At 33.6% G+C, this 25,929-nt stretch overlaps 1 protein-coding gene across 5 annotated transcripts in view; it reads left to right on the plus strand.

Annotated features, from left to right (window-relative positions):
* The first annotated feature begins 525 nt into the window (after positions 1-525).
* Positions 526-25,929, plus strand: part of LOC128206218 (protein draper-like) — a 62,588-nt gene continuing 37,184 nt past the window's right edge. The window contains exons 1-2 of one of the 5 annotated variants that reach the window (XM_052908540.1): positions 10,760-11,159; positions 17,382-17,498. The gene's annotated coding sequence lies outside the window, so the exon portion shown is untranslated. Of the gene's footprint in view, positions 559-10,758; positions 11,160-12,428; positions 12,580-17,381; positions 17,499-25,929 lie in introns of those variants that run through there. The other 4 variants (XM_052908541.1, XM_052908543.1, XM_052908539.1 and 1 more) reach the window with 4 other exon arrangements.

Consider the following 25,929-nt stretch of genomic DNA (forward strand, 5'->3'; position numbering starts at 1 on the left):
GAGGTTGTCCCTCTAACAAAACGACTATATTACTTTTTGTTGCATAAAATAATTACTTATATAATATTAAGGGCAACGACAATAGCATGATAACGAATAAAACCAAATAATAGTTTTTCAACATTATAATATTATCTTGTTTAATGATATAAACATTGTTTGAGTTTAACTTTATAAATACAGCAGGTTTCATAGTATCAATCACACTACAGCGCATAAACATCTCATTAAGATTGAAAACGAATACCTACATTCATAAACCTGCGATATGAGGACGTTATTTTGAAAATGTTTAAATTGTATCATGGTTCAGCGATCTATTCATTGCATTGAAAGTGTCTTTACGGTCTGTGTTAAGATTGTTAAGTGGGCAAGTAAACTATGGTTGCAATATCATCTTCCTGTTTAAGAAAAAAATGATGAATATGACAGTCGGGAGTGTATATCCTTACGGTTTCGGCACGCGCGACTAATTCTTTAGTATGGAATTTATGCCTCAAGCATCAGCATTACATATAGCCTCTTGTTTCGGATGATATCAGTAAATCTTTATTCATAGTAAGTCTGATCTTTTACATTTATTTTATCTAATTAATTTAGTTAATATGTGGAATAATTATGCATTTTATTTTTTATTATGACTGCAAATGTACAGGCTTTCACCTTCTACTACGAGTTTCTAACACATGTTTGTGTGGTATATTGCGCTTTTGGTTAATGTGCAATTCTATACAAATTCTTAGTTTTGGGCGACTTAGTTTGTTGATCAAAACAGGAGGTATACCACAATTGTAGTTCAGACACATCAATTAGCGCACCTGATATAATGTCTTGAACATCGCTATATAATATAATATTATTATTATATTTTTTTTATAATTACTGAATATAGCGGCTGGAGAAATAACACTATAACGAATTAAAAGCGCTTCGAAAATTAAAAGTGAGGCAATAGATAATAAACCTTGAGTACGCTTTTGAACATGTTTCAGTTGTTGTATCATATTACAGTATTACATTCCCCTAGTCAATTGCTTCAGGATAAATACCAGTAATCGGGTACATCTTATTTTATTCATGTTTAAGAATAAAGCATAAAAGGTAATTTTAAGTGCGGATTGTTATTTAGTTAAAACTTCGGTAAATGCCAACTTATTTGGACTTCAAATTTCCGCTAAGATTGTCACAGGCAGGATGATGTGTTTGTTTAGAATTAAATCATTTGCCGTTTTTAATGACTTGACTATCTCTCGTTTCTTACTCAACATTATTATTTATTATCAAACTTAACCTTTAAATAATGACATATTGCCTTTTTAACTTAAAGCGGGTGTACTATTTTCAAAATGTTGCGTATATATTTAAGGTCTCACTTAGAAAATATTTCAGTAAGATAATAAACGGGGCAATATCTGATCAAGGAATTTCTTGCAACTCATGCAATTCAGATCATATTGAATATTCATCTTAGAACAAATACTTTTTAAACCATAGAGTTATAATCATGTTAGCCTATGTTTTATCTTACATCTTTTTTCGATTTCTGACAGTCGCTTAGTATTAAACTGAATTTTCTTATCACTTCCTAATGATTAACCAATGTTGTCTTGTACGGATGTTGATATGATTGGCACTAGACATATATTGGTAAGAGAATACTTTTTAGGTATGTTTATATGTCTTATTAATGACTAGAATTAGAATAGGAAGCTTTTTTGGACGTTTATTAACTACTGGACTGTGTGAAGTTATTTAGGTTATTCTCAAATAATTTCAATGTTAGAATTGGAGAGAAAATTTTGATTAAGAGCAATACAGTCTAAGCATATACGTATTTATTACTGACCTACGTTATAACGAAACTGCGATTATTTATGTAATTGATTGAAATTTATTATTCTGTCGAATTTATTGTACAACTGGCTGTACATATATAATAATTGTGCGACTTAAAATAATATGTGGCCTTTTTTAATGATATGGCATTATATGTTCGTACAAACCATTCTTGCACAGTTAAATTATAAGACAACACACGTCTTATGTCGCATATACTAAATATATTTTGTTCAGTACAATGAAAACGTATACACTTACAACGTAATGTAAACGCTATAGCAAAACGCTCGATTTGATAGCTAAGCATAGTGCAAAGTCATTGCATCGTAAGGTTTTCCCCAAATTGTCTTATCCGGAAGTCAGTGTAGTGTTTGTTATAAAAATAACAGGGAGCTAATGAAGCTAGCAGATAACATCTTCTGGGATGCTTTCTGACCACTATCGAATAACATATTACTAACTCTACTGAGAAGAATTGACCAACATATTGTAAATTCCATATTATTGAACCCTGAATCCAGGGTCAGATTCAATTTTCTTGTCTACATAATTTAATACTTAACGAAGAATAACTCGCACATCACAAATCCGTCTCTTACTTTGTCAGTCTCAACCTTTTCTAGGTCAATAATTCCATTCAAAATTCACAGATTTGATGAGCACATGTGTTTCTTAGCTATGAGGTCAATCAATCAATCAATCAATCAATCAATCAATCAATCAATCAATCAACTCATCAAATAGCCGCAATGTTGTATGATATCTGTGTTCTCATAATGTATAACATGTTATTCAAGATAAACCCTATTATCCTACAGCATATGCCAAAATGTAGGCATATGTCACGTTTTTGTGACTGTTCTATTTTAAATTTAAAGTAAAAGTTATTTCCAAAACAAATTTTTTGTTGGCTTCCAGAGTATATTATTCTCTAAAAAAATCAACTTTCAAGTCAGTTTTGTTTTTAAATCCACTTGGTTTGGGACTTTCTAATTCATCCAACTTTATGGGACTTTTACCCATTACTTACATTATTATGTAATCATTATCTTACAAGTTATGCATACTGGGTCACAAATGCACCAGTCCTTTTCAAACTAAATTCCGGCTGATGCAACATGCTCCCTCTGCAAATTTTGACGAGTTAGGTCCTTAAACTAACTTTGCATGAGTTGATCTTAAGGCCAAGGAATACTAAAACAGTTTTTAGGGCTCTAAATATTCACTTCATTTATTGGAACAATAAAAACAAAAACGTTTTGGCCAGTCGAAAACAACATCGTCTTTATTATGGTCAAGAGATGGTAGTCCTCTTAATTTTTTAACAAACCAATGGATGACTGTTAATAATTCCAGAATAGAAAGGGGCACAACTGACATCGAACGGAATTGAAGGTTGATGTATATTGCCTTTTGTACTTTCATTCCCAGAAAGTTAAAATCGCACGGATTAATAGGCAAAAGCCGAAATGCTGATTTTATGTATCTTTAAGCCTATAAGCAATTTTGGCTGAAATCGTGAATAATATCAACTACCTTTACGAATGACGTATATGACGCAGTCTCGATTTCATTTTATCGCCAGCCAGAAAAAAAATAACTTATGAAGTTCAAGATGTTGTCTGCCTGATACGGGAAAGCGGGCGTACTGCCATAAGCAGAGCGGAAGTAACCACGGTTTAAAGCGACCGTGCGCGGTATGATGCTTAACGGAACTTTGCTGGGCCATTGTAGTAACAATACTCTTTCATTCGAATCACATTGACTAGAAGGTTGATGTTTGTTATATATTAGGCAAGAGTGTTGTTATTTGCAGGCTGTTTTGTTACATTACCTGTGATTATAAAAAAAAACACAATTTGGTTAAATTTTGTTGTACCACATTAGTCACAACAGCTAGTGACGAGCCTATAGACAAAAGTCACAACTAATTTAAAAGCGCATTCTAAATCGCTGGTCATATTCACGCCAGCCAAGTTCGGCTACATTGTCTAGCTGTCAGCCTAATATCTCGCCCGCATTTCAACTACAATACGGTTCTTTTAGGGAGGGCTGTAAGGAATAAATAGCTAAAGGCAATAAAGGCGTCGGTTCATTGTTCAATCCTTGATATTTAAGACATATTTGATGTGGATCATCTCGCAATCTCGATATCTATTGGTAATTGTCTCACATTATTTTGAGCGTTTACGGGTTTGTTTATGTCTAGTAATTGGCTTAAAGCTAACAGAAATGTTCTTATTACAACAATAATTAAGGTAACAATCCCTGCAACGACATAACTTTAGACAACACTCTCGAAAATGACCAAAAAAGTCCCTAAAAGAACACTAACCTGGAATACAGTCCTTGCAACCACATTTTCTTGGACAAGAGTATCTACAACAACAATAATATAGACAACAGTTCCTGTAAAGACATTAATTTATATACCAGTTCCTACAACAACAATAAGTAAGACAATAGTTCCTGCACCGACATTTATTGAGCAGACATCAACTTACACAGCAGTCCCTTCAACAACAGAAACTTACCTGCAGCAACAATATTGTTGACATCAGTCTCTTCAACGCCAATAAATTAAACAACAGTCTCTGCAAAAACAATGTAATTATCCATTGTTTTATTTTGTTAAATGAAATGATAATAACATGATCATTTAAATGTTTTCCAATTTAATCAGACAGTTGTAAACATAGAAGCTACACATCATTATGTTATTCATAGCGTAAAACAACTCTTATTATTAAATCAATAAAGATGACTTATAAATCTTGAACACTCTTCTGAAAATGTTTAAGTCGTTGTATCATGAAACAAAGCTCTATTCAGTGCATTGCTAAACTGTGTTAGGTATGTATGACTAACAATGGTTGCGATATTCTCTCCCTGTTTCAGAGATTTAAATGTTACATGATAGTCGCGACTGTGGATTGTCATGATTTAGACTGAGGTTAGTGCATCTATATTGGGACTTATCATACTTTTAATAACATTACTTTTTAAGCGGAGGCACATTCTACAAGAAATACAATATATTTCCCATTGAATGATTAGATTTCTTCCGGTGCATAAAATATTTTAAACCTGACAGGGTTTACAATCTTAACATAAATAAGCATTTATGCTTTAACTGGAATATTGATAAATAGTGGATATTATTAAGGTAAGAAATGTTACCTTTTTCAACTTTATGTTAAGAAGCTAACAGCTTTATTAATCGTGTTAAATTAATGCTTGATAACAATCAGTTCTGTGAGTTAAGAAGTATCGTCTTGCACAAATCTTAATTGAATTCGCTAAATACATTGAAGTCATACGTCGTGTGTAAAATGCTTTGTTGGATTATAAAATAACAATCATGGTATAACGTCAAAAAGTACACTACTTCAATATGATATCAACCACGCCAAATTTCAATATCTTCGCATGATGGTAGTTTGGTGTTTAGAAGATCTATTTTTATTCAATCATGTAAATATTAAACCGAACCGCAAAAAACGATATACAACGTAAATCATTTGCTTTGACGTACGTTTGATGAATGAAATAATTAATCAGTGGTAATGTATTACAAGCAGCAGAATGAATTTCACCCTGTCAACCCTTACTTGACGGTTTAAACATATACAAAGTGAACAGCTGGGTTAAAATGTTGAAGGCTGAAGATCCACTTACATAACACAATGTCCTGTTAGTCAGTTCCACTAAGAACATACTAGCCCACCCTTACACTATTTGTAACGATGAACAGATGTGTGAGAGGCCATATGTGCTACCTCTTTGTCGTTTCATTCGGGATTAAAATTGAAAGTCAAGTAGAAACCATTAACATTGAGACGCACATGAACAAAATCACCAAATGTGGCTCAAGGCTATCAATTGGATTCCTGTATACGAGGTTGCTGGGTACCAAAATACGCTTAAACATTGCCATGCAGGGCTAGCCCCACTTCGAATGCCAAACTAGAAATAAGATCTAAATATAAACAGTGTATGGTTACAATATTCAGGCGTAAACGGCCACTTAGAAAATATAATAATTGGTACATTAACTAAAACTAAATTGAAGTTTCCCTACGTCGTTCCTTTATCAAAACAAGAACTATGTTATTATTTGTTGCACTTACAAATAACGTATAAAAAGTTCGTGCAACAACGGTTTCATAAGGCCGAACAATAACAATAAATGTTTTACATGTAAAATGATGATATATCTTTTTAAATATTTATGCTTATGTTAAGTAACATTATGACAAACAGCAGGTTTCAAAGCATCATTGATTTTACAACATATTAAAGAGCTCAATTGAATTTAAAACGAATATGTTCATTAATAAACCTTGAGTACGCTCTTTGACAATGTTTAAATTGGTGTATCATGTTTCAACGATATGTTCAGTCCATTACAGTGGGAAGATTTACAAGAGTTGAAATATTTTCTTCCTGTTTGAGAGAAACATATATATATCAGTAGAGGTTTTAGATCTTTACGTAGTTCTGACACGAATAACTAATAATGTTATATAAGTTGCATTTTGTCGCAATGTAGCTCTCCGAGCTACTGTTGTGATTTACGTGTATTTTACGTGAAATAATTGTTATTGTATCTTGTATCTTATTTGTAGTGTCTGGATGTCTTGAATGTCTAAACGGGCGCAAACACGTCTCCTTTATCTTCTTTTCAGCCAGACAATCTAAAGGTAATATTTTAAAAGTCGGTACGTAATTTCCATGCTCGACATTTAATTGCCACTTCGATTTTCTGTCCTGTCATGCACTACAAGCATGATGATTGAACAAAGCGAATATTGTAGTATTGGGAATCGGACCGAAAAATAACTATTGATAATCGGTTTATGGAACCGATCAATAATCGATTATTAATCGATTAAATCATTATTTAATTATCTTTGGTTATCATATTCAGGCATACAGATACAGAACTTGCACCTGTTTTAAGCACCAATGTTCACTTACAAATGGTTTGTACATTTATTTGTATAAATTACATTTTTATTCAGATCTTTCAGTGTTTACAAGTTACTTTTACAAAACATGAGACCACAGGCTCTTATTATTGTCTTACATTTAGTATTGTAAACACAAAGAAATATATATCAGTCATTCGTAAACAAGTACAACAAGCAGTTGAATATTCTATATGTTTTACAAGAACATTTTTATTCAGAAATCTGAGAAAACTTAGTTCTTACATGGTAAGAAGTAAACGGTAACATGTTTTAAAATCACTTTTAAACCACAAACATGAGAAGTTGAGAACCAATCCATTAGCATTTAAATTATAAAGAAACTGTCCCTTGTTTCTTCAATCGATGGTTCAAATTTCACTATCGATTGTCTTTCCGATAAATTGTCGATTATAATCGATCTTCGGCACAACACTAGAATATTGACTTATGATATTTGACATTCATGTATTGTTAATATAAGGGTCGAGCAACTCAGAGATTTCGTCAGTTGTTTTAATGATGGGATTGGAATCATTGATGCATTTAAACAGTAAAGAAACAAACAAATCGTTATAAGGTATTAATAATACCTATTCAGTAACTGTTGAGAAAAAGAAATTGAATCCTGCCACTGGAATACTTTCCGCATAGGCTTCCTTCCTACAAAAACATCCAGGGAGAATGTCCATGAGAACACAAATGACGATGACAAAAACAATACAAAATATAACCAGGGTACAAAATAAATTGCATACGAAAATCACACAACCATATGGTCACAGCAATATATCATACAGCATAGAAGTATTAAATAGCGTCCGTATTACCAGTAATACATAAATAATAGTTTCATTATTACAATTAAGATTAATTTTATACACATACATATTATCAGATGCACTGGCCCAAGCATTGACGGCAATGTTGTTTTAACTTTGGACAACAATTACATTACTAAATAATTATTCAGCGAATAACTGAAAAGAAGGTATAAACCAATATTCTGACAATATTCTGATTACCGCCTGGTAACGGTCAGTGAATCACGAGTTCAGTGGAACATGTGTGTACTCGAGGCTTAAACTACTTTGTATGGAAACTACTAGCAAGAATCGTTTCGAGACATGTAGTCTGAGAAATCGCTGAAGTCCCCGCATGACAGAGTGAGGAAACTTGTCAATGCGAACTGACATGCATTTCGCCGGTTTGTTTATTAAACCCTGGCCCCAATATAAGGAAAATACGCGCAATTTCGCTATCTCGAATTCAACTCATTTTTGCCACGTTACAGCACTGCATGATTCGAAATAACTACTGTTTTACTCTTTAAAATCACGTCTGCATGATTAAGATATCAACCTCCGGCTACATCCACCACAGAGAAATGCATTATTTGTGTAAACACTTTTAATTATACGGTTTATGAAATGATCTGTCTATTTATGTATAATGTTATGAACCGTATAATTGAAACGGTGTATACATGTTGCATTCCAGTGAGGTCAATGAAGTCAAGTCAAATTTCTTGCATTCACTCATTTTATAACACGTATTGACAATTTGGGTAATATTAAAGGACAAGAATTGCATCTAGGTTAACAAGTGATATGCATATACGAGGGAAGATCGTAAACATAATTAGGAAACGCTCGAAAATATGTTACACTAACATGACTTTTTCTTTGCAATTGTTTGTTGTGAAACCAGGCGCAGCCATTGATCTTATAATTTTATTTTCACAGTTCCTAAAATGCAAATAGAAAATGCCTGCCGCATACAGAATATATGATTTTACAAAGAAAGGTACGTTTTGCAGTGTGTAAGTAACTCAATGCACTTATTCTTCATGCAAATTAAATCGCCAGTCCAACTTAACAAGACATCCAACCGACGTTAATATTCATGAAGTTTGTAGATCATCTTCAAATTGATATCACATTAGATGTGTTGCTGACGCCACAAACATGCCGATATTTCATACTTATTTATGTATAGGTAACTGTCAGCCACTATGACCAATATCGTGTTCGTTTCATGGACAGAGGCATATCGATCTAAGCCCTGGTGGAGTTCGATCTAACGACCTTTTGCGTCAGAGGCGGCGGTAAAGTAACCTTTACCACAGTCCCTGCAATAACAATAACTTATAAGGTATTTGTTTTTGTAAGATGCAATGATTAAATACATTTTCAATTTTCAGTTCTCTTATTTAATAAGTTTATTTTATCCTTGTAAGTAGGAACACAGCATTATTTATTTAATAGCGCAAAAAACAACTTATACTCAACTCGATTGCGAACACTCATAAACCTTGAAAACGCTTCTTAAAACATGTTGTGTTATGTTATACCGCTCTGTTCAGTGCATATTAATCTTGGTAAATTATGCTAGGTTAGAAGAACAAGAAATGGAGATATTCTCTTCCTGTTTTAGGGTTAAATTGCAATATGATTGTCATCACTGCGGATTGTCATGATATAGTTTTTGCATCTTCATTTGGACTTATAACCAAATTAAAAACATTGCATTTAGAGCGAAGATACATTGTACAAGACAAACATATATTATCCATTGAATGATTATTTTACAGTTTTGTTTTATTCATACATCTGTGCCAAACTAGTTTAACCTTGAAACGATGTACAGTCTCAATATACATACGCATTGATGCTTTAACTGGAACATTGATAACAAGTGGACATTAGAAAGGTAAGAACAGTTCCATATCAACAACTTTTTGCATAGATCTTAAGTCTTAACGTTCTTCAAATAAATCAAATGACCTCAATATAAATCAGTAGTGTTGGTAAAGAATTAATGCCTTGCATTAATTATAATTAAATCCGCTGGAGTTTTTGAAATCCCACGTCGTTGATAATGAGCTTTGTTAATCAAAAGATAAAACGGATTTTAATTTTACATGGCGGTTAATTTTTAGGTTCTTAGAATAGCGCGCCGAATTGTATGCGAACGTTAAATAATTTCGGATATGACTACCTTAAATTTGTGTCCCAGCCCTGTGCGTTCTGACGAGGCCCATCTTTTTTTCTTCCAGCATCTTCTTAGTATAATAACATTAATGATTAGTTACCTTTGGTTATGCATGCTACTAGTTTACGCCAAATGCTTTACACGAAACAGTTCAATTATATCACATTTAGTGGGTAACTTAAACACTCGCGTTATTCAAAAGAAGTTGAAACATTACTATTTAAACATGCGATTTATTTACAAAAGCTTGAATATACACTCTCAACATTTCATTATAACAACAAGCCCACATTTCTGTTGAATAACACTGTATAGGTCCCACAATGGAGCCAAACAGTTTAACAGCTTCCTTTCGTTGAAAGTATTCAAATATCTTCTGAAATGTATAGATATTAGACACTGCCTTCGAAGCTTGTAGTATAAGTGTTTCTTGTGTTTTAGTCCAGGACAAGGTTAGGGTATGAAATATTGGAAATTAATAACATGGAACTACTTCAATTTGTTTTCCGCTATAGTACCTAGTGCACAAGTGTCCCTTCACGTCTGAATATTATAATCTTAGACTGCATTCATCTTGATCTAAGTACTAGCTCGGAAGCCGACCTTGTCCCTTTATCAAATCGACTATGCTACTTTTCCTTGCATAAACCAAAACGCATACAAAAGTAAGGGCAACGACGAAAGCATGAAACCCAATACAAATAATGGATTTCCACAATTATGATTATATCTGGGTTTATAATATAAAACTATTTAAATAAACTCTATAAAAATATCCGTCTCCATAGCACCATTCACTGTACAGCGAATACACATCTCATTTAGATTGAAAACGAATACGTACATTCAGTAACGTGCGATATGAGGACGCTTTTTAAAATTGTTTAAATTGTTGTAATACTATCATGTTTCAGCGATATTTACTGTCCATTGAAAGCGACTTAACCGCCTTTGTTAAAAGTGTTAAGTGGGCTGACAAAAATGGTTGCAATATTTTCTTCCTGTTTGAGAAAATGACGAATATTACAGTCGCTAAATTATGTTAGGTTAGAAGGACTAGAAATGGAGATATTCTCTTCCTGTTATAGGTATTTAGTTGTAATATGATTGTCATGACTGCGGATTGTCATGATTTAGTTTGTGCATCTTCATTTGGACTTATCACCAAATTGATTACAGTACATTTATAGCGAAGATTATACAAGAAAAACAATATATCATCTATTGAATAATTGGTTTACAGATTTATTTAATTCATATATGGGTGCAAAAACTAGTTGAAATGATGTACAGTCTCAATATACATACGCATTGATGCTTTAACTGGAACATTATTAAAACTTGGATTCTAGTAAGGTAAGAACAGTTCAATATAATTAACTAATTGTATAGATCTTCAGTGTTAACGTTTTTCAAATTAGTCAAACGAGCTCATTATCAATCAGTAGTGTTGGTAAATAATCAATGTCTTGTATTAATCATAATTAAATCCGCTAGTTATTGGAAATCACACGTCGTTGATAATAAGCTTTGTTAATCAAAAGATAATTATCAGTGAATTAAATAAATTAACGAGATGAAATACATTGCGATCTTACACTGGAACAAAAAGTGTTTTGTTTTCCTCTTTATGATATGCCTTTAACATATTTTAATTTTAGGTGGCAGTTGATTTTTAGTTTTTCAGAATCGAGCACCAAATTGTATGAAAATGTTAAATAATTTCTGATATGACTACGTTAAAATTGTGTCCAAGCCCTGTGCGAGCTATCGTGTCCGATCTCGTTTTTTTCCAGCATCTTCTTAGTCTAATAGCATTAATGTTTAGGTACCTTTGGTTAGGCATGCTACTACGTTACGTCAAATGCTTTACACAAAAGTTCTGTTATATCACATTTTGTGGGTGACTTGAAAAATCGCGTTATTAAAAAAAATGTCTCACAATGGAGCCAAACAGTTTAATAGTCTCCTTTCTTTGATGATAACCGAATATGGTCTGAAATGTATAGATGTAAGACACTGCCTTCGTTGCTTGTAATCTAAGTGTTTCTTGTGTTTTAGTTCAGGAAAAGGTTAGGGTATGAATTATAGGATATTCATAAAATGGAACAACTTCGATTTGGTTTCCGTTAAAATACCAACTGCACTATGTGGCACTCAACGCCTGACTACCATAATCTCAGTCTTAATACCACTAGACTTTAGTGCTAGCTTGGAAACCGAGGTTGTCCCTTTAATAAATCGACTATGCTATTTTCGTTGCAAACACTAATATCTTATAAAATAGTAAAGGCAACGACGATAGCAATATACCGAATATAACCAATTAATTGTTTTTCAACATTATGATATCATCTCGTTTAATGATATTAAACTATTTGAGTTTAACTTTACTAAATGCAGCAGGTTTCATAGCATCATTCACTTTTCAGCGCATAAACATCTCATTAAGATTGAAAACAAATACGTACATTCATAAACCTGAGATACGAGGACGCTATTTTGAAAATGTTTAAATTATATCATGTTTCAGCGAGCTATTCATTTCATTGCAAGTGTCTTTACCGTCTGTGTTAATATTGTTAAGTGGGCAGACAAACTATGGTTGCAATATTTTCTTCCTGTTTGAGAAACATGATGAATATGACAGTCGTGGATGTAGATCTTTACGGTTTCGGCACGCGCGACTAATTCTTTAGTTCGGAATTTATGCCTCAAGCTTCAGAATTACATATAGCCTCTTGTTTCGGATGATATTAGTACATCATCAATCGTAGTAAGTCTGATCTTTTACAGTTCATTTTATCTAATTAATTTAGTTAATATGTGGAATAATTATGCATTTTATTTTTGATTATGAATGCAAATGTACAGGCTTTCACCTGTTACTACGAATTTATAACACATGCTTGTGTGTTATATTGCGCTTTTGGTAAATGTGCAATCCTTTTCAAATTCTTAGTTTTGGGCTACTTAGGTTGTCCCTATACTGGTTTATACTGGGACAGTCTTAGCACTTCGAGCCTTGCCTTATCCATATACTTCAATACTCTGGCGTGTTCCTGTTCTTCTATACTGTGTATATCCCTTTGTTTCGATACTTAGATTGTCCTTGTACTTTGTAACGGTGCCGGTAATTGTACTTCGACATTTAGCCTGTCCCTGTACTTTGAATTTGGGCCTGACCCTGTACTTCCTTATTGGGTCTCTCTCAGATATTCAAAACTGAGCTTCTTTATTTCTTTGCTTGTAACTGTAATTTGACGTTGGGCCAGTCCACGCACTACGATCCTTGGCTTTTCGCTGTACCTCGATTTTGAGACTGTCCCTGTTTAAACTACCAGGCTTCTCCCTGTACTTTGATACTGAGATTTTCCATATACATCAATTCCTGTCCCTGTACTTCCACCCTGCGCTTGTCGATTTTCTTCGATACTGAACCTGTCCCTGTACTAAAATGCTGGGCCTGCCCCTGCACTTCAAATATGTGACTGTCCCTGTACTTTGGTACTGATATTTTCCATGTACATCGATTCCGGGCCTGTCCCTGTACTTCGGCACTGGTGCTTGTCGCTTTTTTCTTCGATACTGTACTTGTCCCTGTACGAAAATGCTTGGCCTATCCCTGCACTTCGAAGATATGACTGTCTCTGTACGTTGATACTTGGCTTTTCGCTAAACTTAATTACTGAGCCTTTTACGGTAAATCCTTACAGAAATTGGAATGTCTCTGTACTCCGATACAGGGCGTGTCCCCTCTTCTTCGACACATGATATCCCCTGTAATTAGAAGCTCGGCTAATGCGTGTACTTCAAAACAATGCTAGTTACAGTACTTCTATTGTTTGACTGTTCCTCAATTTCGATACTCTATATACAATTTTCAGCTCTTAAACCGAGACAATTTAACCAAGTACTTTTACCTAAAATTGCAATTACATCATCATGAAGTGGTAAGGGGTACGATGTTGTTGTTTTTATTCTGTCCATTTGTCTAAAACCAGCACAAAATTGTTTTATCAACAATACATTCGGAAAACTTTATGGATTTTGCGATGTTATTATTATGTAAGCCGATTGCATTTTAGGGGGATAATTACCAGTTGGAATATATATTCTAACCGTATCGGTTTAAGTAAGATCTTAGTAGTCCTTAGCAAAAAAGCATCCGTTGTTTTTAATCAGCCGTATGTATGGAGTCTTAAATTTTCAAATATCGGTTATAATGTTATGTATTTAGCTGACAGTGGCAATTACGTCGCTTGAACTTCTGTTTTACTCAATAATGCTCAATAAAGCTTTGATTGCTGTTGTTGATGTTATTTGTTTAGATAAATTGCAACTAGCAACTTTGACTTTAGAACTAAATACTGAGATTAACATTATTTTGTTTATAAAGTAACACGAGTTTGTGTAGTTTAATTATTTGTAAAGATGGACTATGGCCTATATTACTTTGCATGGTCTTATTTGAAGGGAAATAGGATAATGATGAACTAATTTCAGTATGGTAAAATCAGAATTTATTATTAGTATATACTTTATTTTGTATTTTCCCCACCTCTCAAAACCACGCCCGTTATGAGACAGGATGTATGCAGAAATATATTGTCCAAAACAGGAGGTATACCACAATTATAGTACAGACACATAAATTAGCGCACCTAGTAAAATGTTTTGAACAGTCCAATATGATATAATATTATGATTATTTTTTTTTATTATTACTGAATATAGCAGGTGTAAAAATAACACTATAACGGATTAAAAGCGCGTTGAAAATAATATACCAGTAATCGGGTATATTGTACCTCGTCGCGATATTTTATTCATGTTTAAGAGTAAAGCATAAAAGGTAGTTATGAGTGTGGATTGTTATGATTTAATACTTTGATAAATGCCAACTTATTTGGACTTCAAATTTCCGTTAAGATTGCCATAGGCAGGATGATGTGTTTGTTTTTAATGAAATCGTTAGCCTTTTTAAATGACTTGACTATCTCTCGCTTCTTATTCAAGGTAATTATTTATTTTCAAACTTAACCTTTAAATAATAACCTATTGCCTTTTAAACTAAAATCGGAGGTACTTGTTTTAAAATGTTGCGTATATATTTCGGGTCTCACATAGAAAATATTCCAGTAAGATAATAAACGGGGCAATATCTGATCAAAGAACTTTTTGCAACTCATGCAATTCAGATAATATTTAAACTACATCTACATCTTAAAACAAATACTTCTTAAAACAAAGCGTTATAATAATGCTTATGTTTATTTAATCTTACAAGTTAAAATCGTCTTTCGATTTCTGACAGTCGCTTAGTATCAAACTGAATTTTATAATCACTTCCTAATGATTTACTTGTTGTTTCATGTACGGATGTTATTATGATGGCCACTAGGCATGTTTCCATGTCTTATTAATGATAAGATTTAGAATGGGAAGCTTTTTCAGCTTACCGAAACAGAAACATATATTGCATTTCTGGACTGTTGTTAACTATTGGATTATCTGAAGTTATTCAGGATATTGTAAAATAATTTCAATGTAAAAACTGGAGAGAAATGTTTGATTTAAAGCAATACAGTCTTAGCATATATATATTTATTACTGACCTACCTTTAAAGAAACTGCGATTATTTATGTTATTGAATGAAACTGGTTATTTTGTCGAATTTATTGTGCAACTGGCTGTACATAAATAAGAACTGTCTGACTTAAAATAATATGTGTTCTATTTTGATGATCTGGCATTGTATTTTCGTACAAATCATTTTTGCATAGTTAAATTATAAGAAATCAGACGTCTTATATCGTCTATACTATAATATTATATTCAGTACAATAAAAACGCAAATACTTATAATGTAATGTAAATGTTCTAAGATGAAATGTCTTTGTACATGAAGTTTGCGATAATTCTGTTGAAGTTTGACAATATGTTAAGTGAGCAAATAAAGTTACATATACAACGTTTTAACACTAATAGAGCAAAACCTTTAACATAAAATTCATTTTGATAACGCAGAACGTGTTCTGTTTGTTTTAGCTTTCAGCATAATTTACACACATGCACACGCACACACACACACACGCACACGCACACGCACACACGCGCACACGCGCACACGCACACACGCACACACACACACACACACACATTCGCTCATTTGATCGCTCATTTAATCACTCATTTAATCACTCACTCACTTATTCGGAAATTCAATCGCTCACATTCTTACTCACTCAATCGCTCGCTCACACTTTCTCTCCCCTACTCACTCAATCGCTCGCTCACTCTCTCTATCTTACTCACTCAAAGTGATTGCACGAATGATTATTTTCATCTCATCAACGCTTTTTCAGATTTATCCCAACAGTGTTTCAGCGGATTTGGGCTATGCCAATTGTACAAGAGTATTTTTGGCAGAAGTAGTGTCAAAGTTGCTTAGCTCATTAGTATTTATTATCAATACTTTTTACACGTATTAGGGTTATGGATTATTTTGTTTCAATTAACCAAATCAGTATATGTTTAGCCATGATTTACCGTCATCATTAAATGGATTTTTTCCATTTAATTCTAGTAGAAAAAAATGCTTTTTGTAATATTCTTTGCACTACAAGCATGATATTTGATTAAAGCGAATAGTAGCTTTTGATACATGACACATGTGACATTAATTATGTATTGTTAATATAAAGGTCGAGCTACTCGTTTGGAATTTGAGATTTCGTCAGTTGTGTCAATGATGGGATTGGAATCATTGATGCATGTAAACAGTGAAGAAACATAAAATCGTTATAAGGTATTAATAACACCTTTTTAGTATCTGATGAGAATTCTGCCACCGGAATCGTAACCGCATAGGTTTTTCTTCCTACAAAAACATCAAGGTAATGAGAACACGATGACGATGGCAAAAAATCATCACAAAATAAAGCAAGGGTTATAATTTTATGAACCGTTTAATTGAAAGGGTGTGTACATGTTGCATTCCAGTGAGGTCGATCAAGTCAAGTCAGGTTTCTTGCATTCACTCATTATATCACATACATAGACAAATGAGACAATATCAAAGGACAAGTATTAAATATAGGTGAACAAGTGATATGCATATACGAGGGAAGATCCGAAAGTTATTCATAATAAAAAAACGCTCAAAAATATGCTGCACAACATGACCTTTTCTTTGCAATTCAATTGTTTGTTGTGAAACCAGGCCCAACCATTGGTCATGTAATTTCAATTTCATAGTTCCTAAAATGCAAGTAGAAAATGCCTGCCACATACAGAATATATGATTAAACAAAGAAGGGTACGTTTTGCATTGTGTAAATAACTTAATGCACTTATCCTACATGCCAAATAAATCGCCATTTATAAATGAACGTATTCGTTTTGAATTTAATTGAGCTTTGTATGCGTTGTGCAGTCGAATGTTGGACTAACAAGACATCCAAACGAAGTAAATATTCATGAAGTTAAGTGTAAATCATCTTCAAAATAACATACCATTAGATGTGCTGCTGACGCTACACATATTTTGTTTGTTCATACTTATTTATGTGTAGGTAACTATCAGCCACTATGACCAATATCGTGTCCGTTTCCTGGACAGAGGCATATCGTCCTTTTTGAGAGGCATATCGATCTAAGCCATGGTGGTGTTCGATCTAACGACCATTTGGGTAAGAGGCGGCGTTAAGGTAACCTTTATCACAGTCCCTGCAATAACAATAACTTAGACAATAGTCCCTGCAACAACACTATAATTAGGTATTTGTTTTCGTAAAATGCAATGATTAAATACATTTTCAATTTCCAGTTCTCTTATTTAATAAGTTTATTTTATTCATGTAAGAAGGAACATTATTTAACTCATAGCGCAAAAAAACAAAAACACTTATACTCAACTCGATTGCGAACACTCATAAACCTTGAAAACGCTTCTAAAAAGTTGTTGTGTTATGTTATACCGCTCTGTTCAGTGCATAGTAATCTTGCTAAATTAGCTAGGTTAGAAGAACAAGAAATGGAGATATTCTCTTCCTGTTTAGGGCTAAATTGCAATATGATTGTCATAACTTCGGATTGTCATGATATAGTTTTTGCATCTTCATTTGGACTTATAACCAAATGAAAAACATTACATTTATAGCGAAGATACATTGTACAAGAAAAACATATATAATCCATTGAATGATTATTTTACAGTTTTGTTTTATTCATACATCTGTGCCAAACTAGTTTAACCTTGAAATATAGAATATACATACGCATTGATGCTTTAACTGGAACAAGTATGGGCAACGACGAAAGCATGAAACCCGATACAATTAATGGTTTACCACAATTATGATTATATCGTGGTTTATAATATGAAACTATTTGAATAAACTCTATGAAATTCAGCAGGCTCAATAGCATCATTCACTGTACAGCGAATAAACATTTCATTTAGATTGAAAACGAATACGTACGTTCATTAACGTGCGATATGAGGACGCTTTTTAAAAATGTTTAAATTGTTGTAACATTTTTCAGCGATTTTTGCTTTTCATTCAAAGCGACTTAACCGTCTATGTTAAAAGTGTTAAGTGGGCTGGAAAAAAATGGTTGCAATACTTTCTTCCTGTTTGAGAAAAAATGACGAATATTACAGTCGTGTCTGTAGATCGTTACAGTTTCGGCACGGGCGACTAGTTCTTAAGTTTGGATATTTTGCCTTAAGCTTTATATCTAACTGATAGCCTCTTGTTTCAGATAATATCAGTAAATCTTCAATTAAAGTAAGTCTGATCTTGTACATTTCATATTATCTGATTAATTAAGATTTAGTTAAATATGTTGACTGATTTTGCATTTTTTTCATAAATGTATGCGAATGTATAGGCTTTCATCTTCTACGAATTGATAACACATTCATGTTTTGAATAGAGGCAAACATACATTATCTTTATCGGCCTCCCTGTACGTTGAAACTTACGTAATGACTGAGCCTTTTCCGGTACGTCCAAACAGGAATAAGAATGTGCCTGTACTCCGATACTGGGCTTATCCCTCTACTTCGATAAATGACATGTCCTGTAATTAGAAACTCAGCATGTACTTCAAAAGAGTACTAGTTCCTATACTTCGATTCTTTGCCTATTCCTAAATTTAGATGTTCCATATACAATATCCAGCTCTAAAATCGAGATAACCTAACCAAAAAACATTTACCTGAAATTGCAATTACAGCAACATGAAGTGCTAAGGGGTACGATGTAGATTTTTTATTCCGTCCAATTGCCTAAAAAACAGCACAAATTCGTTTGTTCAGCAATACAATCAGATAACTGTATTGACTTTGTGATTTTAGAATTATGTTTGCCCCTAGCATTTTATCATTATTGAGGGGGTGGGGGTTGAGCTGTTTACCAGTCCGTATCTTCATTGTGACAGTGTCTGGTGTTTCTTTATTAGCCGTTTATATGGAGCCTTTACTCTTCAAATATCGGTTATAATGGTATGTATTTAGCTGAAAGTTGCAGTTACGTCGTTTGAATTTCTGTTTTAATCAATAAAGCTTTGATGACTGTTTTAATAATTTGATTATTTGGATATGTTACTACTAGCATCTTTGACTCTAGTATCTAATACTGAGATCAACATGAGTTAATTATAATGTTTGCCCTTAACATTTTATCAATTGCATTGTCAAATAATTGTCCCATTGTAAAATGGGGTCCTATATGGATTTAGTCTTATTGAGGGAGGGAGGGAGGGAGGGAGGGAGGGAGACGGGGTGAGATGTTTACAAGTCGGTATCTTCATTGTAACAGTATCTGTTTGAGTAAAATCTGTGTCTTCTTTAGCAGAAAAGCGTCTGGTGTTTCTTCATCAGCCGTTTGTATGAAGCCTTAACGCTTCCAATATCGGTTATAATCGTGTGTATTTAGCTGGCCGTTGACATTATTCACATCACCGAATAACGGGCCAATTGACGAAAAATACAGCTAATTATCATTTTTTTGCAAACGATAGGATCGATTTGTCATTTGCAAAGTGCATTCTAAATTGCTGGTCATATTCACGCCAGCCAAATCAAACATATTTTCTAGCTGCCCCCTTATATCTCGCCCGTATTTCAACAACTATTGTGTTCTTTTGGGGTGGACTGTTAAGAATAAAGAGCTATACATAAAGAAAGGTGTTCGACCATTGTTCAATGTTTAATATATTAAAGACGTATTATTGTCGCTATTGATAATTGTTTACATCAGCTTGACCGTTTAAAGGCTTTCTACGTCTTACAATTGACTTAAATCGACACAGTTACCAGAAATGATCTGAGATTCAATGGACGCCAACATTGAGTCGCCCAAATGACGATGTTTGCTGTGCGACATAAACATGGCCGCATCCTGCTCTAAAGGGAAATGATCAATAGGAATTATACCTTGCTCACAATGTGCCTGATTCACAAAGGTTTTGGTTCAGTGTTGGATCTTGCTATGGCCGACCTGCACGTCCGAACTGTCTTAGGTAGAGCGTCGCTGTATGATGTTGCTCTAAATGTCGCGGCGCTTGTCGGTGCTTCTGACAGTTGAGCTACGTAGCTGGCATACGGGTCGTTTTTTGATCTTCACCTGGATGCACGTGAACTGTATCCATGTTAACGGTTTGGCCGTCTCGAATCGTCAGTGTTTTGCTATCCGCAGACCATGTATGATGTTGCGAAGATCCGACTTAGATATTGTAATGAATTTAAAACAATAGTTAACGAGGAAACATCATGATTAACCATTTGCGAGTAAATTTATTTAAACCACTGCTTATTTGCTTATATTTCTAAATTTTGTATTTATTTTATAGCCAAATCAACTACTAGTGCATAGCAGTAATACTCCTTCCAAATTAATTATATGTCCCTTGAGCCGAAAAGACGCATTTTGAAGTCAAGTACTGTAGCAAGAATACGAATTACAAGATGCGTCTTCTCAGTTTAGATTAGTATGCGGGTGCTTTCATAACAGTTCTGTTTTAGATATACAGCTTTGCAAAAACAAAATAAGTTTCAGTTATGTTGTATACCGGTGAATACGTGCGCTTTGTCAAGTAAGAATCAAATTGACCTTTATAAAATTGAAAAGACAGTGAACAACATAATATTATGCGAGTTGAACCTAAGTTGACAGTCGGTTAATAGCAACTAATATTTGTCCCATTTAAACGACAAGAGTTACCGGAATTATATTGTATCTTAATATGGAAAGGGAAATGAATTTCTAACAGAATACAGTATCCGGAAAGTTTGAGAACTTTATATATCTTTATAGTTTTTTATTAAAACAGAAAACATATACGCTATTCGTGTATATAACAACAGTCCCTGGAACAGCAATAACTTAGACAATAGTCCCTGCAACAACAATTACTTAGATAACGGCCCTGCAAAAACAATAACATAGATAACGGTCCTGCAAAAACAATAACTTAGAGAACAGTCCCTGCAATAAAAATAGTTTAGTCAACAGCCCTTGCAATAACAATAACTTAGACATTCGTCCCTGCATAAACATCAACAACAGCCCTTGCAACACTAATTTCTTAGACAAAAGTGCCTGCAACCTTAATTACTTAGACAACAGTCCCTGCAACAACAATAACTAAGACAACAGCCCCTATAATAACAATAACTAAACCAACAGTCACTGCAACAACAATTACTTCGATAAAATCCCCCCTGCAGCAACAATAACTAAGAAAACAGTCCCTGCAATAACATTAACAGCACATATCTTGTATCTAACTTGTAGTGTCTGGATATCTTGAATGTCTGAACAAGCGCAAACACGTCTCCTTTATCTTCATTTCAGCCAGACAATCTAAAGGTAAACCTTTTAGATTCAGTACATCACTTCCAATCTCAAATTTTAGAACAAACAGGTTATCTTTCCTGTCATGCACTACAAGCATGATATTTTACCAAAGCGAATAATGTCATTTAAAATATGTCATTCATTATGTATTGGTATGCATTTAAAAAGTAAAAAACATAAACAAAATCTGTTTAAGGTATGAATAATACCTATTTAGTATCTGATGAGAAAAAGTTTGAGTCATACCACCGAAATACTTTCTGCATATGCTTCCTTCCATAAGTATAACACCTATCCACACGATCACAACAATATATTGTATATGTAGAAGTATTCATTGGTGTCTGTATTACCAGTAATACATATATAATAGTTCCCTTAATATAATTTTACTTTATACACATAAATATTATCAGATGCACTGTCCGAAGCAGTGAAAGCTATGTTTTATAATCTTATGACAAGAATTACATAAGTTAATAATTAGTCAGAAAATAACAACAAAAAGGTATAAACCTATATTCTGACAATATTCTAACTATCGCCTTGTAAAGGTCAGTGAATCATGGGTTCAGTGGAGGCTTAAACTACTTTGTATGGTTTTTACTAGTTAAAAAACGTTTCAACGTTAGACACGTAGTCTTAGTAATCCGTGAAGTCCCCGCGCGACAGAGTGAGGAAACTTGTCTATGCGAGCTGACATTCATTTCGCCGGTTTGTTTATTAAACCTTTACCTCAACAAAAGGAAAATACTTAAGTCATTTCGCAATCTCGAATTCAAATCATATTTTCACGTTATATCATTGCGTGATTCAAAACACTAATGTTTTATTCTTTAAAGGCACGTTAACTTCTGCATGATTAAGATATCAGGATTCGGTTACAACGACCTCAGTGAAATGCATTGATTGTATAAACCCTTTCATTTATACGGTTTATAAAGTCATCTGTCTCTTTATGTATTAATTGTATGAACCGTATAATAGAAAGGGTTTACACTTGTTGCATTCCAGTGAGGTCGATGAAGACAAGGCTAGTTTCTTGCATTTACTCATTATATTACATGCATGGATGAATAAGGTAATAATAAAGGACAAGTATTACATATAGGTGAACAAGTGTTATGCATATACAATGTGATATCGTAGCAAGTAGATTGCATACAAAATATATTATTTTACAAAAAGGGTACATTATGCATTGTGTTAGTAACTCAATGAACTTATCCTTCATGCCAATTAAATCGCCAGACCAACCTAGCAAGACATCCAATCGAAGTAAATATTTATGAAGTTAAGTTTGTAAATCATCTTCAAAATGACATACCATTAGTTGTGGTGCTGACGATACAAACAAGCCATAGGCGGTAACCTATACCTCAGTCACTGCAATAAGAACAATTAAGACAATATTCACTGCAACACGAATTATTAAGACAACAGTCCCTGCATGAAAACAATAATAAGTTTGTATGTGTAAAGTGCAATGATTCAATACATTTTCATCATATTTTCTAATTAAGTAAGAATATTTTATTCTTGTTTAGTACGTACACAACATTATTTCATTCATTGCGCATAAACAAACACTTATAATATAAATATATTGCTAACACTCTTGAAACTTAAAAAGTTGTTGTATCATGTTACAACGCCCTATTCAGTGCATTGTAATATTGCTAAATTATGTAAGGTAAGAAGGAGTAGAAATGGAGATATTTTCTTCCTTATTTAATGATTTAAATGTTTTGTCATCGTCGCGACAGCGGATTGTCATGATTTAGACTGAGGTAAGTGCATCTTCAATTGGAGTTGTCATCATTTTAATAACATTTTAAGCGAATATACATTCTACAGGAAATACATTATATATTACCAGTGGGATGATTAGTTTATAGATTTGTTAAGGTACATAAAATATTGCAAACCTGAAACGTTTTACAGCCTAACTATACATACGCATTCATGGTTTATTTGGAATATTGATAAATAGTGGATATTATTAAGGTAAGAACTGTTTCCTATTTTCACTTTATTGTGAAGAGTCAAAAAACTACATAACGTTAACGTTCTATAAATTAATCAAAATCAAACAAACTTTTAATCAATCAGTACTGTTAGCTCAGAATGATCGTCTTGCATATATGATAATTAAATTCGATGAATAATTTGAAGTCATACATCGAGTTATTATGCTGTGTTTGATCATAAAACAACAATCATGATCTGACGAATACTTTATGTGGAACAATTTAATGAAATTGTTTATTAATATTTGCAAATAAAGAATTTTAACATCTACTACGATATGATCACACGATCACGTTTTAAAAAATATATTTACACACGTATGACAATATATATATTTGTCAAAATGCTTCGAGAACATATACAGATATATGTATATATTTCATCCCGAAGAGTCACAGAACAAAACAGATAGGTCAACAGATGTTTGGGCGGACGGACGGACGGACGTTATGTAAACGCTAGAAAAATATGAAAGATTTACAGAATATACAGAGGATATTTTAATAGGGCGCTTTTCTGGTGACCTGTATTACGTCGAGTTCTGTGCGTAAACAGGTATCCGTCGAAACCGCTGAAAAAAAGTTTTATCGTAATATTTCATATTACATACATGCCTATTTAATCATTCCTTATAATTTTTCGGTTTCAATTTAATTTAAATTTACTGCAACCTGTCAAATGCGCGTATGAATTCGAATGTGTTACGTAGTTTTGTGTTATGGAGTCAAGGGAGGCAACTACAGCGAAACTAAGTCAGAAGTTACAAAATTGAGTTTATTGATCAAACTAAGAACACGATACTTTGTGGTTTAGCAAAATTATTTTTATGATAATAAACATGGCTAATGCAGTAATTTATGACTTTCGAAATACCAAAGAACTAGTTCACTAAAGAAGCTGTCCAGATAGATTGGAATAGTTATCTATTTCGTCCTTATCTTCATTATTATTTGAAGAACATGAGAACCATGTTTCTGAGTATTTACATGCTTCTATGGCGTAAGCAAAGTTAAGTTTACGTATTTAAAAGTTGACAGGTTTTACCAGGTTTTTTTTGTCCAGCTATTGTTATCAACGCGAAAGTAGTTCCGAGATAACACACGTTACTCGCATGATGCGGAATCAGAAACGACAGTATCAGTACGGCCTGCTGTATTTTCACTGTTTGATATGGAAAAGGAATTTGATTGGCATATACTCATGCTTAAATATAATGTAACCTTTCTAGTCCATCAAGCGTCCTGTGTCTGATTCCAATCATAAGGATTCTCCTATATACTGGATATTCTGGATATACTGTGTATATCCTATTGTTTCGATTCTTAGATTGTCCCTGTACTTTGAAACGGTGCAGGTAATTGCACTTCGACATTTAGCCTGTCCCTGTAATTTGAATATTGGTCTGACACTGTACTTCCTTATTGGGTCTGTCTCAGTAATTCAATACTAAACTTCTTTATTTCTTTGCTTGTAACTGTAATTCGACATTGGGCCTGTCCTCATACTACGCTTTTTGGCTTTTCGCTGTACTTCAATTTTCAGACTGTCCCAGTTTAAACTACCAGGCTTCTCCCTATACATTGATACTTGGATTTACCATGTTCATCGATTCAGGGCCTGTCCCTGTTCTTCGACCTGGTGCTTGTCGCATTTCTTCGATACTGAACTTGTCCCTGTACTTAAATGCTTGGCCTACCACTGCACTTCGAAGATGAGACTGTCCCTACACTTTGGTACTGATATTTTCCATGTACATATATTCAGGGCCTTGACCTTGTACTTCGACCATGGGCTTGTAGCATTCATCGATACTGAATTTGTCCCTGTACTAAAATGCTTGGCCTATCCCAGCACTTCGAAGATGTGACTGTCCCTGTACGTTGATACTTGGCTTTTCGCTATACCTAATTTCTGAGCCTTGTCCGGTCAGTCCATACAGAAATTGGAATGTCCCTGTACTCCGATACTGGGAGTGTCCCACTTTTTCGACACAATACATCCCCTGTAATTAGAAACTCAGCTTATGCCTGTATTTAAAAACAATGCTGGTTACAGTACTTATATTGTTTGACTGTTCATCAATTTCGATACTCCATTTACAATTTTCAACTCCTAAACCGAGATAACTGAATAACCAAGAACTTTTACCTAAAATTGCAATAACATCATTATGAAGTGGTAAGGGGTACGATGTGGATTTTTTTTTTCTGTCCATTTGTCTAAA

Source organism: Mya arenaria, chromosome 10 (genome assembly GCF_026914265.1).
Source record: "Mya arenaria isolate MELC-2E11 chromosome 10, ASM2691426v1".
NCBI lineage: Eukaryota > Metazoa > Mollusca > Bivalvia > Myida > Myidae > Mya > Mya arenaria.